Below are 19,468 nucleotides of genomic sequence, written 5' to 3' on the forward strand. Positions count from 1 at the left end.
AACTTTCCTCTTTGTAATGACATAAAAGATAGTGAAGCTTTGTTCCCAGCCACTACTGCCATGCTGTAAAGTAACACCTTAGGCATGATAATCCCCCCAAACCTCTTGTGGCCTTACTTCTATTAAGTATTTCACTGACTTCCACAGCCACTGCAGGTCCCACGCTCTGGGTCTGCTGTAGGAGTGGGCAAGAAGCCCCACTGAAATCAATGGCAAAATTATTCTTTCATCTGAAGCTCCATATGGTAATATCCAACTGAATACCAAAAAGATAAATTATTGACAGCTATTAACAACTTTTTCTTTCAACAATTGTTTTCTTCGAGTTGAAATACCTTGTCTTATTTTTTTTTGAGCTCCTTATCAAACCCTAATGATACCAAAAGTTATAGTCAAAATCCATAAAGATATAACACCACATAGGTAATTATACTTTCCTTAGAAACTACAATTCACGAATAAACATAATTTGAATGAAGCAGTGAGAAGGCAAGGTATCTTTGATTAATCTATTTATTTTTAGAAGTCTATGACTGATATGTTATTTTTTGAATGTCAAGACTTTTTTTATATTAAGATGAAAATACATGCATATACAAGCAGCATTCATTATCTCTAGATAATCAGCACAGGAAGAGACCCTGAATGTCAAACTCAGCTGTGAAATTAAGAGAGAAAGTCCCAAAGAGTGAGCAAAACAAATCAGATATGACAGAGCATGACTGACACCTGATCATACACTGATGGGTATATTTCTGAGCAACAGAAAAAAATACAATAAAAAACCAGCACAATGTGGAAAGAAATAGAAAAACTTTATGTGTTGTGCTAATGACAACAAATAATCTTTCTAATACAGAGCCCGGAGAGGAATGAATTGAGTCATCCATTATTCAAACAACAGCCAGCCTAATCTTCTTAGGAATGGCTTTATGAAACACCAACAATTTCTGTATTGCTTCTGGTCTTCTTGAAGTACAACTTGCCACAAGTTCTAGTACATAATAGGAACATCATGACCCACAATTTGAATTAAACTCTATTTCTAATAATAATGACATAGGAAATTTAGTAAAAATGCTTAGTAAAAATCTCATAGAAACTGAAGTCCATTGGACTGACAGTATGAAAAAGATGTCAGGAAGTTACCTTAACATCTAAAATAAAATCTGCATATATACTAGAGAAATAACAATCTTAGCTTAATCCATGTGTTTTTATACTTTGTATTTTAACTTGAAAAATCAAACATAACTCACAGCAATATTAATGTTTGTACATGTTCTGGGTTTTTTGGCTGGGGTAGAGTTAGTTTTCTTCATAGTACCTCGTATGGGGCTATGTTTTGGATTTAGGATGAGAATAATTTTGATAACATACTGGTGTTTTTGTTGTTGCTAAGCAGTCAAGGACTTTTCAGCTTCTCATCCCACCCCACCAGTGAGTAGGCTGGGGGTGCACAAGAAGTTGGGAGGGGGCACAGCTGGGACAGCTGACCCCAGCTGACCAAAGAGATATTCCATACCATATGACGTCATGCTCAGCATACAAAGCTTTTGGAAGAAGAAGGAAGGAGGGGACGTTCGGAGTGATGGTGTTTGTCTTCCCAAGTAACCGTTAGGTGTGATGGAGCCCTGCTTTCCTGGAGATGGCTGAACACCTGCCTGCCCATGGGAAGGAGTGAATGAATTCCTTGTTTTGCTGTGCTTGCGTGCGCGGCTTTTGCTTTCCCTATTAAACTGTCTTTATCTCAACCCATGAGTTTTCTTGCTTTTACTCTTCTGATTCTCTCCCCCATCCCACTGCGGGGGAGTGAGCGAGTGGCTGCGTGGTGCTTAGTTGCCAGCTGGGGTTAAACCACAACAGTACACTATTTCTAAAAGAATGCAGTCCCATAATCATTAAGATAAAATTCTAATTGATTTATTATATATTTAATAATGAAGTAATAAAATTTTATCTTTACCTACTGAAATGAATTAGTTACTGTGAATGTATATATCACAGTCCTTAAATAGATATTGAAGAACAATATTACTATGTGATCAGCATTCGGTCTGTGATATTAGGATTCTGGGGTTCTGTGTGATGGAATTAGTTTTTCATGAAGTTCTACATAGCCATAGTGTAACAGCAAACTTACAGTTTACAAAAGAGACAAAGATAGGTATAAATAAGTTTTTCCATATAAAAGCTTCATGAAGAATCTGAGGAATGCCTGTAAATACACTACCACCTAATTGCAAATCTCCCAGAAGTTATAAGCTAAATCAATGTTTATTTGTTCATGTTATTCACATTGTTGTTAGTACATTAAATAATCTTAGAACAAATGCACTTACGCCACCATCTTTTTCATGTCTACAATGCAGGCAAATAAAGACTCAAGAAAAAAAAAAGTACTAATCCTTTCATATTATCACATGCAAACAACAATAACCACAGGCAGAATAAAATCCAAATGCATAATGCATGCTCACATCACAGTAGAACATGAACAAAATCCAACAGTATAAATTAATTTACTACATTTCACTGCTTCATTATGCACTAACAAATGAATTTTTAAAAGCCATAAAACAGAACAATAGTTTACCCTGTTAAAAAAAACCCAAACCACCAAACATAAAAAAGTTGAGTTTTTTGTCTTAAGGCTGTTCTTTTCTCATGCTATACTAAAAACTGCAGAAGAGACATTTTTTAAAAAGTCCCTCTCACAGACAGAGAAAAATAAACACTTGAATGAATGAGGGGGCAGGGAGAAGAAAGAGAAATGAATCCCAGCAAATCACTCCAAAACCTTTAAATAAGCATGAAGCCTCACAGATAACAAGATAAATAAAGCTTAACTCAAACCCTATATAACCCTTGAATGTCCTCCTCCATTCAAAAGCTAAATCTGGTTTCAAAAACATCATTTTGGAGAGAATGCAACAACACAAAGACACAAACAAAATAATATTCAGATTGAGATTCAATGAGAATCTTCATAATATTCAAATGGAGCAAATGATGCAATTTGGCTTGCATAAATCTAAAGGTGATGTTAAAATCTAGTGCTGAAGATTTTTATACCAGAAAGACATCAAAGGAAGGCATAGTACATTTCTGTGGATTCCCAACTCTGTATTATTCCACCTTGAAATGCAAAAGTACCATAACATTATATCCTTTCCATTTATCCTCATACTTATCACTAAATTGTTACACTCCTCTGTATATTCTTTTTCTCTTATGTATAGTTGCAGTAATTAAAAAAAACTTTGAGAGCAACTTCGAGAGGATAGATATTCTTCATAACATAGAGACTGATGATTTATATATTTTAACAAAAAACTTTAAACAAACTCTTTAATGCCAATTTTACCTAGGTAAATGCACAGATCAGTAGAAGGAAGTTAGGCACATAAATTCTACCCGAGTTTGAAATATGTGCATTCTTGGAAATCCTTCCTCTCTTGTAAACCAACCTGGGTGCCCAAGGAACTTACATTTTAACTGTCAAAATTCCATAGAATCTGTCTTCTATGTTCTATGTGTTCTTCCTGTTCTCCACGCAGAGCTATGAAGTACCAGAATATTACACATTATACAATATTATACATTATATTGTATAAAGATTTCAGGACTAGCAAATGTGTATTGAAACAACAAAAAAACTGTCCTTGTCACTCTTCAGAGGTCTGCACAATGCAGGAAACATGTGGGTGCAGTGAGATATTACTTCTATTAGTGAAATTATAATATTGTAATAATATTGTTTCTAGAGAAGCTCCATCCTGATGAGTGTCTCCGTTTTTAAGCAGTTAGAATTAAATAGACTGTCCAAACTCATGTCTAACAAACTGGTCTTCAATCACTCTTGGAAAGCAGCTATGTTGATAGAAAGTGCAGATGAAAAGTCTCACAGAAACCTCACATATACATGCAAGGGGATTAAACTCTGAAGGAGAGGCAAAATATGTGATAAAGGCAATACCTTGTATGCACTGGGAAGCAGCAGAAGAGCAGAAATTTAGCTGAATGGTGTTTTTTTTTCTCATCAGATTAAACTCTATAGTTTTAGAAAGGGTTAGCTGTGAGCACAGTTCAAAGCATGCTATTTTGTTTTGGTTACAGACACAGTAAATACGTGTTAAATAAACTAAAGCTGCTTAGAGATATTACAAATAGCTTCTACAGTTCTTTTCATTTCCCTCACATTATCTCAATGCTGACAACAATCTCATTTTCCCAGGGTTTGGATGGGTCTATTTTACAAAGGGTCTATATTCCTTTGACCCAAAAGAAACTAATCTGTGCATTCAGAATAGATGTGATGTAACAACTAAAAGGTTCAGATCTTTTTCCTTTCATGTTTTAAATAGACACTTAGGTTTCATTTCATGTGTGTTATAGCATGTAAGCTCATTACTCTGTATTTCCCCTGCAGTTAAGTGCAAGCAGACAGCAAAATACATTGAGAAAATGAAATTAAGTTCTTTAACATATTTAATAAAAATTACTGCTGTAGGAGAGTAGGCAAGATCTCAGTTCCCTTCTTAAGATAAGAATGATCATCACAGCCTAAGTTTTTACTTTAAGTTGGCCATCAGATTTCACCTATCAGTTCTGAAGTAGACATGCAGGCATTGCCAGGGGTGGTAACTAGAGCTTCATCTAGAACATAATACTTAAAAGAAACTGATTTAAAGATTTCACATGATGAGAAATTTCATTCTTCCCTTGAAATCTGCTTCAGTGGTTACTCACTGTCACTTCTAAAATGTTGCATCATATTTCCTCTTTTTTACTTTAAATTTGATACCATGGGATCTTGTTGTATTTCTTCCTTCTAGGTTAATAAGTTCTCTAAAATCAAATCTGTTTACCCTCCATAAGTGTGCATTTCTAGACCATGAGCAAGATACGTGCCAGTCCTATTAATTCCTTGAGGCTCATCTTAAAATATATTAATATTTCTTTCTTAAGACAACTTTTCTGCAATCTGCCATGTTATCAATGAATGGCTAGAACTATAAACATTATTCCAGTAGCAAACTCAACTTTGCTATATGCGCAACATTGTTTGTGTTTAATAGTCCTCTCTTTCTACACCTAAGGCTCCTATTTACATTTTCTCTCAGTCCTAAAATATTAGGCATTCATTTGCCCAGATGAAATTTTTTTCAGCTGCTTTTCCCCAAATGATCTTCTCCACCGTGAAAGTGTGGCCTACATTTCTCTCTTAGATGTATGCACTTACATTTCTCTGTATTAAAGTATAGTTACTTCTTTAATTAATTAATTCTTTCCCAGATGGCTGAAGTCATATCAAGGGGATAGTTACAGCCCAAGATACATAGCAGCAGCTCTACTCTAGCAGAAGAAAAATTCTCATGTGAAAAAGTCCCCCCTGAATACAATCAGAGCACAAAGGGCTGTTCCAAATTCCACTGATTTCAGCACGAAATGGATTCAGCTCAGGAGACCTAAAAAGAACAGCACAATTTCAATTCTCTGGGTATCATAAGGGAAGGGGGGGGGGGGAAGTACCGCTAACGACAGTGTGGGAGTACAGTAATTGTTTCCACAACTATCAAATCAAAATGCACTACAATTATGTTTCAAACTGGGAAAAGCCTGAAACTGTAAGGCAGAAAAATGAGGTTTAATTTTACATATCCAGTTCTTATCAAAACAACAGAGAGAAATTCTAAACAAGGAAACTCTAACTAGACTTTAGTCCCAAAAAAATCCCTTCAAAAATCTAAACTGATGGTTTTCATGGTGGAAATGGGCTTTTGAGTTTATTACTATTCTGTGATGTGGTTCTGGCTGTGATGTACATTTCTTTGTATGAAGCATGGCAAATCCTCTAGATTACCTGCATGTAAGTTAATATACTGGATAGCTTTAGAACCTGTATATTCATTTTCTCTGTGAGCCTTTGACACACACACCTTTATTTTGTTTGATTGTTTTTATAATAAGTACAGTTACACAAAGGCAAAAATGGTGGAACACCATGCTTAATCAGGCTTGTTGGTTCCAAAACTGCTTGGCTGAGCCTAATGCTACCTTCTCCCTTTGCCCCTTCCCTTTTCCACTTTGTAGTCTAAGAAACTGTAAAAGCATCAAAAAAATGATAATGTGCAGCCACTTTGTTTGCCACCATTTCTTTTAAAGATGGAATAGGAATTTAAAACAATATCTTGAAATTATAATGCAATAATATGTAATTAGCTACAGCAAGAACAAAACCTTTAAAAATGTTGTAAAGACAGGAATATCTTGGGTTGGGCATAATGGGGCATTGCTGAGGCAGATCTAGACATCTCCAAAACTGATTTGTAACATAGTAAAATAGATTCCAGCTCTATTTTCCCTAAAACTTTCTAAAAAATATCCCCATAAACCACTTCCTAGTGATTGCCCTGTACAAGTACGGGTACCATAACTATATATATAATCTTATTTGACTACTCATTGCTTTATATGTGTGTGTGTGTGTGTTTGTCAGGCTAGGATGGAAGATGGGGAAATGGGGAGAGAAAAATTATCATAGGTCTAGAAGTATTGACAAAACACCACCGACAAGGAATTACTCTTACTGTAAAACAAAACAAAACAAAAAAGCATCTATTCTTTTCCTCCCTCAATTAAAAAAAAAAATCTCCAGGCGTTTCATTTGGAGTAGGTCCACCCTCTAGGCTGAATCAAACACGACTTAAAAGGCGAACAACTTTATCCTACCCACACCCAGGACAAGCTTCCCTGTTTAATAATTATTCATCCCATGATAGCTTAACAATATGCATGCTTGTAGATTATTTTCCTGTACTTTAGGAGTTTCATTCTGTTCACAATCAAAACAACATCCACGGTAACCCTACTGACTGAGCAGAGGACAGATCCTACTAGTGCTTATTCTCCAGTCCCCGGTATCTCCAACTCTTTAAAACGTGGGAGGTTCTATCAGACTGTGAAATATCTGTGCAAGAAAATGGTTTTTCTTCAGGACTGCTACATCATTATCATGGATATGAGAGCCCTAAATGCCAATTTGCTACACAGTGAGAGAAGTATGTTTTCAGAAGAGGCAAAGGAGCCAGGTATTCTTCAGCTCCAATTCTGGTCAAATACAATTTCCTCAGCATTGGCAAATCTCTCCCTGTGCACCAGCCTATTTGTGAAACAGAGAAAAAGCTACTCATTGTACACAGGTATTCAAAGAAATACAGCTGGTGCACTTAATCCATTCCTTGTAGAACTCCACTGAGTTCTAGGATGAGATATGGCCAATTGCAGAATCATGCTTGAAAATGAAAAGGGCTGCCATACTTAAGCGCTATTCCCCACACTGACAGCAATCCTCACTAATTCAGAACAATTCCTGGTAGACAGAGGTATCTGAGAAATAGCTATGACCACTATGTGGAAAATAAGGAACTCCTTGTTAGGGCTATTCTTAGAAGTAAAGGTGAAGTAGTTAAAATATATAACCATCCATTCATAACAAAAAATATTTTCTCCCTCAGTGAGGATGAAAATTGGATTCAATAGCAAAGCAATTTAAAGCAAATTTCCCACTCTGCAAAGTTTGTATGCCATTAAGACATACAAACAGATTAACTTCTGTCTGCAGGTACAATTAAATCCAGTGAATAAAATTAAACTATCCGCAGTATGCAGATGAGTTCTGTTGCTGTTTGACCACCAATATATTTAATGAGGAATTGTGTCCAGTGTTGTGAGAACAAAGGATGTTTTTGCATTAATTCTTGTCAGCCTTTTTATTTGATAGACTTTTCCTCATCACTCTGTGGATTTATAGGATTTATTATAATGAATAAAAGAACTGAGTTATTACGTCTGATATCCAAGCCACAGGAGTGACCACTACAGGAATTATTTACTCTGTCATATCAGGGAAATTATTTATTCCCTGAAGCATAAATATTTTTTTTTTTGTACATTTAAAAATCCTTTTTCAATGGAATGATGAATTACTATGTGAGTTAGTTAGAATTGAAAAATAAAATTTTTGGACAGAACTTTTATACAGATATGGAAATAACAAGAGACCTTTTCTGTTTTAACACTGAAAATAAAAATTGAAGGAAAACTCAAAAGACGTTTAAGAAAATCCAGTTAAGAAATAATCTACAAGAGACATCTTTCTTTTTCAGAATTTTTTTTTCTCCTAAGAGAACTAGTTCATGGAACTAAGCATTAGGGCATTCTAAGTCCTAAAAATCCAGAAAAAAAAAAATTCAGCTCAAATATACTGTCAAAAACTACAGCAGATACCAGCTCAGTCCCACAACTTGTTTTGATGTTTTCATTAGATTCCTAATTTTAATAACTTCATCTACATTTTGTGTCAATGGGGTGAAAGACTATTCTGGCATTCCATAGGATTTAAATACTATGCTCCAAATTAAAATGAAGTGTGAAATCTACAGTTCCATATCCCCTCTTATCTCCTTATACTGGATCTACCTGTCTTTTCTGATATATGTTCTCTTCTGCAAGTCAGCCTCTGATTTGAATCTAAAAGGGAACACTCATGGAAAGAGTAATAAAATCAGCACAATGCTGTGAGCCGTCATTCAACAGCTACATTGAAAACACTATTTCTACACATGGAGTCATTTTAATTTAAGATTTCACTAAAAGGTGATTTCTTGAATTTTAATAAAACACCAGAACACAGTTTGCTTTTAATATATGTCTTCTATATAAAATCAGAAAAAGCTGTAGAATTGAAACACAGATTACTTTGGAAATCTAGGGATCACAGAACAGGATTTTTTCTTCTAGTCTTTTAATCACAAAATTTCTAGACTGGATGATTGAAAGATTCAAATAACTGCCTGTTCTCTGTTCTGTTGAAGTAAATTAAAGGAAAGCAAATGATGCAGTAACAAAAGAAAGGAGAAATGTGTCTTTCTTGCTGTTATGAAACACACCACTGGTCATCTTTTGCACAGACACGCAGTGTAAGAACCCAGGGCCCTATTCGCCGTGATGTCTTTTGGCTCCACTTGTGGCAAGAAGCAGCAGATGAGGCTGGTTACAACTCTGCAACACCTGGTACTTTAGCATGGAAATGGTTAGGGACAAAGAACAAGCACTTAAAACTTTTAGTTAGCAGCAAAGAGCCAGCTTGTTGGATAGAGATAGAAGTGTAACGAGTATACAGTCAGAAAGTCAGAGGCAAATGATGCTGTAGGTAGCAGGACACCGCCACACTCACAGAGTATCATCTACAACCCTTTCTACATAGAACCATGCTGTGGGACCTCTGAATACTAATCATCTTCTTCATAAAAATATTCATATTTCTTGCTAAATACAATAGAAAAACTCCCTCTTGGGCAGACAATGGAAATTATTTCAGAAACCTGAACAGAAACACAGTAAGTCTGTAAAATACTTCTGCTCTACAACTACCTGAGTACAAAGCTGGCAACTGAAGTACATCTGATCCAAAGTTTCATTTTAAAGAATGGCATAAACTTTTTTCTTTGTTTATGAAATATCAGCCTTTCAGCCAGGTAGCTCTGTTCTCACTCCAGCTTCTCAGGGGATTCCCTTTTAGTTCCCCTAGGGAGACACCAGTTTACTACACTGTAGCACAGGTGACATGGCAGATGACATCAAACAAGCACAACAGAGAACTTCCTACCTAGAATGCTTTTTACATTCTATATAAGCCCTTGGCAGGCAATCCCTGAATTGGGCAATAATATGTGAAAGAGAAATGGGTGCAGTGCTCGCTAAATAAGTGTCTGTCAAAGACTGAACAAAAAGACAGTATGCCTGGAATGAGTTAATATGAAGGATTCTGGTATCCAGGGAGCAATGAAGTCTACTAAAAGTATTTAAAATATATGATAAAATTTTAATTTTTTTTTTAATTAGGTTTATTTCCTGTCCAATTTATGGATAAATTTGACTCAACCACACAAAGTTCTCATGAAAATGTTATAAGGTCAGTTGATTGATAGGAAACCAAATAAATTCCTACAAATTAACCCTGATAGCTAGCACATATACAATATCAACTAATAAGGTTATCTACAGGGGATCCTTGTTTCCCCAACGAATAGGCACTAATTCAATTACTTCATCTAGGTTCACACTGTAAATGCTGAGTTTTAATAGCTACAGCCAATTCTCTCAGGATTAGCTGGGCAGACTCCCTCTGAAAAAAATAAAATCTCCTGGTAATTGTGTAGCCTCCTTTCTCCAGCTTGCGTACAAAAATCCCATCAGACTTAAAAGTTCATGTGCCACTTCATCTCACATTCTTAGCTGGTGCAAAGGTCCATCATTTGAGAGTCATAGAGAAACTCCTAAGCTGTTCTAATTTATTTCCAGGGTTATACCTGCCCATAGCTTGCCTGGCTTTACAGCATGGTATTTTTCCTTTCCCACTTTGCCCTTGGTTCAGCTGAATATAAATGCAGTGTTGATTCCCTCTCCTTCTCCCTGTAGATGGACAGAACTAACAATGGATTTCAGCTGTCTTGTGAATTTACACTGACGAGTAAAATAAAGTATAGTAAAAAAAACCCCAAAAGTGAACCAAAGTGAAATATAAAGGTTGCCTGTCTTTATCTGAAAGTTTGAATTACTTTGTTATGTTGGAAATTACACCATTTTTGCATCTGGCCCACAGTTTTGTCTCGGTTCTTTCTCATGATACACATAAGGAAATAAAGAACAAGTCTGGAAAGAGTCAAGGCTTAAAGGACATTGCACAGGAATTGGTAAAGATTTCTTTACAATTGGCTTTTGTATATTCTTGGAGCCTGCAAAATTGGTTCAGCAAATGGCAAAGCCACAGTTTGGAAAGTGCTTAGTAGAGAAAATTTCTGGAATATTACATCATGATTTCAACTTTGATTCAGTAAGTAATACATCTATAAAGTTTTATATATCTGTAAACAAATATAGACTGGAGGAAGAGATAAACAGTCCAGTGTCTAAAAGAAGAAAAACATGTATTCCGCCTGGCTAAGCAAAAATCACCTGTAAATTGTTTAAAATGCAAATTCTATTCATATTACTCAAAACTGCGTTCTGACTAAAGTTAGCTTAATCTAAATAAAAAATAAGCCAAATGGTTAAGTAGTATGCAGTGTTTGAAAGAAATTCATTTCCACTCCCCTCTTCCCAACAAACACATTTTAAATTCTTTTTAAAAATGTTTTTGTCAGATTAAAGATTTTTCTCTTGTTTCAAAGTTGTATTTCATGTTTTTAACACTCAATGTTTTACAAGCTGAGTAAATATTTTACAGTCTTGACAGTGTCAACGATACTTGTATATAATTATACTGTATAAAAAATGTGTTTCTTTGGCACGCTATGCAACTTTCAATATGCCAGAGACACTGCAGAGGAAATGTAGCAGACATTATTTAATTAGTTGCATTCAAATAAAGCTTTGCAGAGCAAACATATGAAAATATGGAACAACTTAGTCCCTCTGCACTTTACAGAGGGACTGTAACAGATACCAAGAATTATTTTTACTTATTTATTTATTATGAAAAGTAGAAAACCAAACACTACTGAGACCTTTGCAATACAGATGGCTATACAGAAGATTTTAATAACATATCCATAAAAATTAGAATATAGTAGACAGAAGAAAAATTGGCTACTTTGCTCTTGTACTCTCATCACTAGGCCAGATTCAGCTGTAATTTTTACTTATTTTTAACATTATACTTTGTTAATCAACACTGTCATGCTTACTTATAGTATTTATTTAACCCTAATTCTGGTTTATTTTGAGCGAATGGATGAAATAAACATCCCTAGTTTTACAATAGTACTGCTTACAGGAGCAAAATGTGTCACTGAAGCCACATAGGAATATACTGCCTGATCCTCCATCTATTGAAGTTAATAGCAAGATTCCCACTGGATTTTCAGAGAGACAGGATTTCACTCCAAAGTTCCTGGCATGTAGTCAAACTGCTTGAATTAACGGGCCTATTCTCTTAGGGAAACTCACTGCGGTTTTGGAGCTCACTTCATGAACTGCATGCATGCAGTTGCTCTTGGGGTAATATAAGTTGTTCATACAAACTCCATGGGCAAACTTATTTGTACAGACTGCAATTCTACCTGCATACAAAAATGGCTGCTGTCATCACATATCCAGAAATGCTCTGCATTATGATACTATGATAATTGTTTGTAACCAATGTAGAAAATTACTCTGTCTAAACGCAGAAAATATTTAATACAAATTTATGTTACTCAAAAGTTGGGCTTATTCACTCATTTTCACTTAAGTCAAAAATTAAAAAATTGCAATCTGTTCATCCTCTCTGATCAGTACAGTATTTTTCAGTGAAATTTCTAAACTAAATAACTCTGTTTTCAAGGAGATAATCGTCTGCAACTTAAATACTGGAGATCAGTCACCAATATATCATGTCACTGCACATATATGTGCAACACTGAGAGGTGCTAACAGAAAGGCTACAGCCCTTTACCTCCCTTCCCCCACAACATCCACAGTGGAATTTCCAATCCAGTATTTGCCACACATATAAATTATTTCACTTTCAAAGGAGTATAACCTGTTGGTGGTAACATATCTCTTCCAGAGATTTCATTTCTATGGATATTCGCAGAAAAATAACTATTTTCTTCAATTCTGTAGAACATCAATATTAGAAAGCTGCACAAAAAACCCAAAAGACAAATTTGGCTACTGGTGCTTGGGTAGTGTTTACAAGTGTCCTTGTATGCTCTCACCTCATTATTACTTGTTTGACGTGCTTGTAGTAGGGTTGCTGGGACAGCTGAAGAGAATGAGGATTCTTCTTGTTAGTAAGGCTTGTACAGTTTTAACGTTTTCTTGTGTGACAACTGGAGAAGGTGAAAAGGCGGGTTTCAATTCTAATTCTAACTCTAACTCTAACTCTGCCAAAACAAGGTACTAACATGAGGAAAGTGACCTCCTACCTGACTTAGAGTAGCTATATGTTATATTGTTGCACAATACACTAACATGCACAATACCATAGTCACTCACTTAGTACATACACTCCTGGAAAGATTAACAGGCTAATGTGCCTCATTCCTCATGTCACTATGCAAGAAAATAGTTGAAAGAGGTAAAAGGTATAGCAGTTTCCTATAGTAAAAGTTTTATATATTTTTTCATTAATAAATCATAAGAGCATAATGGATTAAAAGATGCGTCACCCTGTACTTCCAGGTGGATTATAACAAAACTATTATTCCTTGATCAACAGGCACTCTGCTCTCTAGACTAATTTATAAAAGCTCTTTTTCAGTAGATGTCAAAGGAATGTAAGGGAGTAAAATTCCTCTTTAAAAGATGACAAAAAATCAACTTTGTAATTACAACCTCAACAGGGGCAACTGCTCCCCTTCCCACAAAAAGAGGATTCCTCTTTCTCAGGAATAGCTGTCTAACATAATTTCAACTAAGTAATTATACTTATAAACTTCATCTAGCTGTTCCATAGCCGAGAGTTGATTTAAGGTCAAATCTTGAAATGAAGGTGGTTTACCTCTGCTTACCGAGGCTGTATACCCAGGTTCCTTAGGCGAAGAAACTGACTTCACTTCTCCTGGTCAGAATCAATTCAAGCAGTGAGGTGTTTATAAGAGAACAACTGAACTAATATTGTTTGGCCCCATTTCCTCCCAGCTCTGTCTTTTTTTTTTTTTTTGTCTTTTATTTTTTCCTGCAGAAGTAACTTCCTGGTGCTCCTTTGCCTGTCAAGTGCTCACATATTAGATAATTCTAGTATTTTTGCCATATGCAGGTTTAACTCTCTCTGTACAAGATCTAGCCATGAGATCTAAAAGTGTTCCTCTGCTGCTGTTCACATCTGACACTGTTGGGGAAAAAAAAACACAACCCAAAACAGACTTTGTTTTGGATGGAACACAGGGATTTGAGTTTAAAGCATATAGAAGACAACTGTTTCCAGTGCATATGCTTAACAGCCAGAGTGGTTTCTACTTCAGCATGGTTCTGGGTGACACGCAAGCATTTATGCCAGTGCTGTGCAGAGCCCAGGGGAGAGATAATACACTTAGATACTACAACTTGCATGCTACTTCTGCTAAAGCACAAGAATTTAAAGTTTATTTAAAAGTAGCAAGGACCAGTACCGAGTATACACACAATATGATCTTAACTCCAATATTATTTTAGAGTTTCCCATCCTGCTAATAAATCTTCTTTAACATAGGTCTACACTGCAAATTAGAGAAATGGCTAAGTATTGGGTAAACATAGCTGACCGATCTCTAACTTGTCTTAGTTCTTGATTTTAAAAATGCAGGTGTTTAAAACCAAAGCTGCAAAACTCTCCACAGCCTGAAGGTAAAAAAAATTAGGAAGCTCATTTCTGATGCCATAGTCATGATTATCTGTACGCAGTTTAGTTTAAAGCTTGTTTAATTCTATCTACCTTAGTAGGATTGGGTTTGGCTTCTTCCAGCCATAGATTTCAACAAAAAAGAAAACAACAAACACCACTCCCACCCCAAAAACAAAGGTGTGGGGAGTTGGGGGGGCAGAAAAAACTGAAGTAATCTTGTTTCACGTTAGATGCTGTAGCTGAGCATGATGAGCAGCTAAGGGATGGAAGTATGTAAATCCATTGTGTATGTTTATGAGATATAGTTTAGGCACATGTTTTAAAAAATCAGTTAAAATAGCTGTATTTAAGAACAGTAAGAAACCGATACAAGCATTACAGCAATGATTTAAAACAAATGAAAACCATTATTCCCATGAAAGATATGAAGGTAAAAGAAAGATACAACAAATGCTGTGTAACTTACAAAAAATAGATACAATATTAGATTAACACCCCCTCTCTCTCTCTTTGAAAAGGTAACTGATTATGAGAAAGATTTTATGAATCTGAATTTTAGTAATCATTTTTATATGATTGTACACAATTATTAGTTATGCTGGAGGAGAAGTAGCTTTGAAGAACTGTGGATAAAGTGTTATTTAATGAAAAGATGATAATGGGTAGTGCTAAAAGACAAACTATTGGATTGCAGGGAGGTTATCAGTTCTTGAAAGACTGAAATGAAGATTGATATTATTTCATATTTACATTAACTAACACAAAGTAGGAATGCATTAATGATAGTCATTGCTGACATTAAATTACGTGGTATTTTAAGAACAAAGGTGGATTAGGATTTTACAAAGAAAGCCTGATTGGCCTTCAGAAGAGACAAAACAGAAATGGGATTAATATAATCATATGAAGGGCAAAGACTAATTCCTGCTATTAAGTGGGAAGCTCATCGTTTGAGGACGATGGGGGAGGAAAAGCTCACACATGCTACTTGGTAAAAAGAGTCAAAACAGTACAAGTTTGAAAAGAGAAGACATTAAGAAGCAGAAAAAGTCTACAGCGTCAGTCAAATTGCATCTGCAATATTGCATAAAATATAACATATGTTCAAGAGACATGAATTCAGACAGGTAGAAGAAAAAAGTGCCAAGGACCCACAAACTCCTCCAGTGATCCTTACTCCTCCCAGTAAGGAATTGCAGGAGCTATCATATCAGAGGACAACAGAAGAGTTTAACCTACTTTGTATAGCAACATAAAACCTAAGAGGAGACAGAATTTCTGCCTATAAATAAATCAGGTGGGTAAACTCCAGGGCAGGCAGAATTGGGGAGAGCGCTATTTTACGTTTACTGACAAACTGGCACAGAAACAAATGATGTGGTACAAAACATCATAACATTGAGCTTAATGGTTAAGGAAGGGATATTATTAAACAGCCACAGAAGACTCTCCAGTGTCTCCAGTTATATCAAACAAAAGACATGTCGTGGTTTAGCCCCAGCCAGCAACTAAGCACCACCCAGCCGCTCGCTCACTCCCCCCTGGTGGGATGGGGGAGAGAATCGGAAGAGCAAAAGTAAGAAAACTCGAGGGTTGAGATAAAGACAGTTTAATAGGGAAAGCAAAAGCCGCGCACGCAAGCAAAGCAAAGCAAGGAATTCCTTCACTACTTCCCATGGGCAGGCAGGTGTTCAGCCATCTCCAGGAAAGCAGGGCTCCATCATGCGTAATGGTTACTTGGGAAGACAAACGCCATCACTCCAAATGTCCCCCCCTTCCTTCTTCTTCCCCAGCTTTATATACTGAGCATGACGTCATGTGGTATGGAATAGCCCTTTGGGCAGTTTGGATCAACTATCCTGGCTGTGTCCCCTCCCAGCTTCTTCTGCACCTGGCAGAGCATGGGAAGCTGAAAAGTCCTTGGCTAGTGCAGCAACAACTAAAACATCTCTGTATTATCAACACTGTTTTCAGCACAAATCCAAAACATAGCCCCATACCAGCCACTCTAAAGAAAATTAACTCAATCTCAGCTGAAACCAGGACAAGACAAAACTGAAATTCAGTGCAGTATTATTAATTAGTGAATGTATTAAAACAATCCTGCATGGGCAACTTAATTAGCTATCACTCTTCACATATATCTAGTGAATATTAATTCTTATGTAAAATTGCCCACCCTAACCTCTCCTATAAAAAGTATATGGCATATTTCTAACTTCAAGGAGATATGAGAAGAGGGTTTATACACAATAATGTTCTGAGTACTAAGTAAATTTATTTTCAAATTACTGAAGGTAGAGCCCAGAAAAGCCACAATAATGCCATCTGAGTATTAATCATAGTTTCTCATTACATACATTGAGAAACTTGACTGCTGTTTGTCACATAGAAAGTACTCAGGCGACACAGATTTAAACAAGCAAGAAAACTTAATAAAAATTTCTTTTCTTATTTTCTTGTCAAAACAAAGAGGCAATTAAAAAGCATGTTCATAATGTTTCAACTACTTCTGTTGCCTCTGTATTGAGTCATCTGGTGTTTATGCAACAAGAACTAGAAAAAACCATCTGAAAAAAGCCAGATTCAAATAATCATGCTTCTCAATTACACCCAAATGTTTTAGTTCTAGGCATATCAATATGACTGATCCAATTGCTTTCTGGTAGATGACAAAATACAAAAAACATGTTGACACTGGGGGGGAGCGTGCAGCTTTTTAAAGGAATACGCACTTATCTCCTATACAGTAAAGTTTTCCTCAGGAGACTAAAGATTAAGATATTTTGTAGAATAATGAAAACTATTTCTGCTATAAGATACTATTTTGATGGGAGCTGGGGCATTAGCTAATTACTATTTATAAAGAAATCAATGAATGTTTTTACCTAACAGATGCAGATAATCCCAAAAATTCAGTGATGGTGAAAGGTAGTTCTATTTGGTTTATCCCTAATAAATTAAAAGAGCTAAAGAATGAACAGAGATAACTGATTCTGTTAAGTTGTATTAAATCCAAAGTCTGAAGGGAACATGTAAACAAGCTGCTCCAAATTATTGTTCTTCAAATTTCCATCTATGTTTATCCACCCTACAGCTATCTAAAAGTATAGTTTGGTTTCATCTTACATACAGAGTTTAAATCATGAAGGCCTTGTATGAAGAACAGTCAAGAAGCTCAACATCTGTAGGGCAAATAAAGAAAAATTCAGATCTATCCTTTCAATAAAAATCTGTGACATCTACACTGTCTCATGAATGGGCTGATTTAGAGAGACTAACATAATTTGAAAAGGCAAATTATATTTAAATGCTAGGAAGTTTTTCTTCCAAGCACTGGTGTTTACCTACTACTACTTACATTTAGCCATTGGTGGTATTTTCTTGTAGGACAATATATTAACAAATTGCAAGTTTAATCCCACTTGTTAACCTGTAATAACCAACACAAGAACTGCCTGATCTGAAAAAATCAGAACTTGTGTCTAAGATCAATGATGGAAAAGACAGAAGTTGTTATGCTTACATCTTTTTTCTCCCCACCCCTAACCAGAACTCCTCTGGTCTTTCCTTCCAATGGGTAAATCAGGAAATATTTCATAATTACAGAATATTACAGGTTCCCAACATTCTTTCTGTTGAAACAGAAAGATATAGGTTATCACCTATCACCTATTGGTGATAACCCTATCTTGATCTAAGAAAGTTATCCAGCCTTCAGCCCCAAAAGAAATTGGATCTGACCATAATATTAAACAAACAAACATTATTAAGATATTCAGTCAGTTCTGGGCCTATAAGGTATTTATTCTGAGACCAATTCACTACTACTTTTTGTAAAGGCTTGCATGCTAAGCCACTCAGGAAAAACAGCAACTGCCACAAAACTCGCTTAGGGGCAGCACACAAAATCTGGGCAAGTATTTCTGCACCCTGTGCTGCTGCTCAGAAAGGTTGTAGGTTTGTTGTGGCAGATGTATATGGCATGAAAACAGCTGAAAGGCATCTGTAACACATAAAGAGCATGATGCAGACAGAGAAATGTAGACAGTTGTGCCTTTGGAGGCAAAAATGTACCTCTATGGCTCTGCCCATCTATGCCGTTGAAGACAGCCTTCCATTTCCAGCAATGCTCAGGCTGCGGGGCTGATCATTTAACATGACCCAGGCTTCTCATGTTTTATTCTAACAAAAAAGCTTATCCAATACTCCTCTACCGAAGAAATCAGTGCAGCTATTGCTGAAACATTTGTGGCACCAACCTTCCCATATTGCTGCTGGCCTTTGACAAAACATTTATTTTCAGAACCTGACTGCTAGGTTAGTGAACACAGTTAAATTTATATCCCTCATTCCAAAAATATTTCTATTTTTAGTATATTGGCATTTTTTAATCTCTGCTAGTAGGTTTTGAAACATAATGTCTCATTTGAATACATTATCATGTCAGTACCACAAGGTCATTACAGAATGCAGGAGATGAAAGCAGTTTTACATGCCATTATTTCCCAAGAAAACTAGGAGAAGCAAGAGAGTAAATTGCCTACTATTTTGTTAAAAAAAAAACCACCCAAAACAAAAAAAACCTCCAACAAAACAAAACCACAAAAACATCCAAAAAATGAAATCAGAAAGAATTCATTCTGTAGGCATTTGATACATCTGTGTCATGGATAGCTCTGGTCTAAACAGCTATGGATCCCTTTGCCCTTGTTGATTTTAAAAATATCCAATATTATTTTTCATACGTAAACATCACAAGAGATCTATGATGAAAACAAATAACATTAAAAGGAAACATAGTATTTCACTCGTTGCTAAGCAACTCTGCATTTCTATCCCATTACATTTCTGATCAGCATGAGTAGTAGAGTAACCAAAACCAAAAAACAAACAAACAAACAACTAGTCGTTTGTTTAATAGTATTGCTTACCAGCTACTGCAACACAGTTACTGGACTGTCTTTGGGCTTGCTTTGACAATTCATTATACTCTAACATCAGAAAAATCTTTTAACCAGCAACTGTACTATGGCAGAGATAATCATGGTCTCCTGTCTTTGTAGATTCAAACTGAAACATCTAACAGTCTAC

Source organism: Ciconia boyciana, chromosome 8 (genome assembly GCF_034638445.1).
Source record: "Ciconia boyciana chromosome 8, ASM3463844v1, whole genome shotgun sequence".
Taxonomy (NCBI): domain Eukaryota; kingdom Metazoa; phylum Chordata; class Aves; order Ciconiiformes; family Ciconiidae; genus Ciconia; species Ciconia boyciana.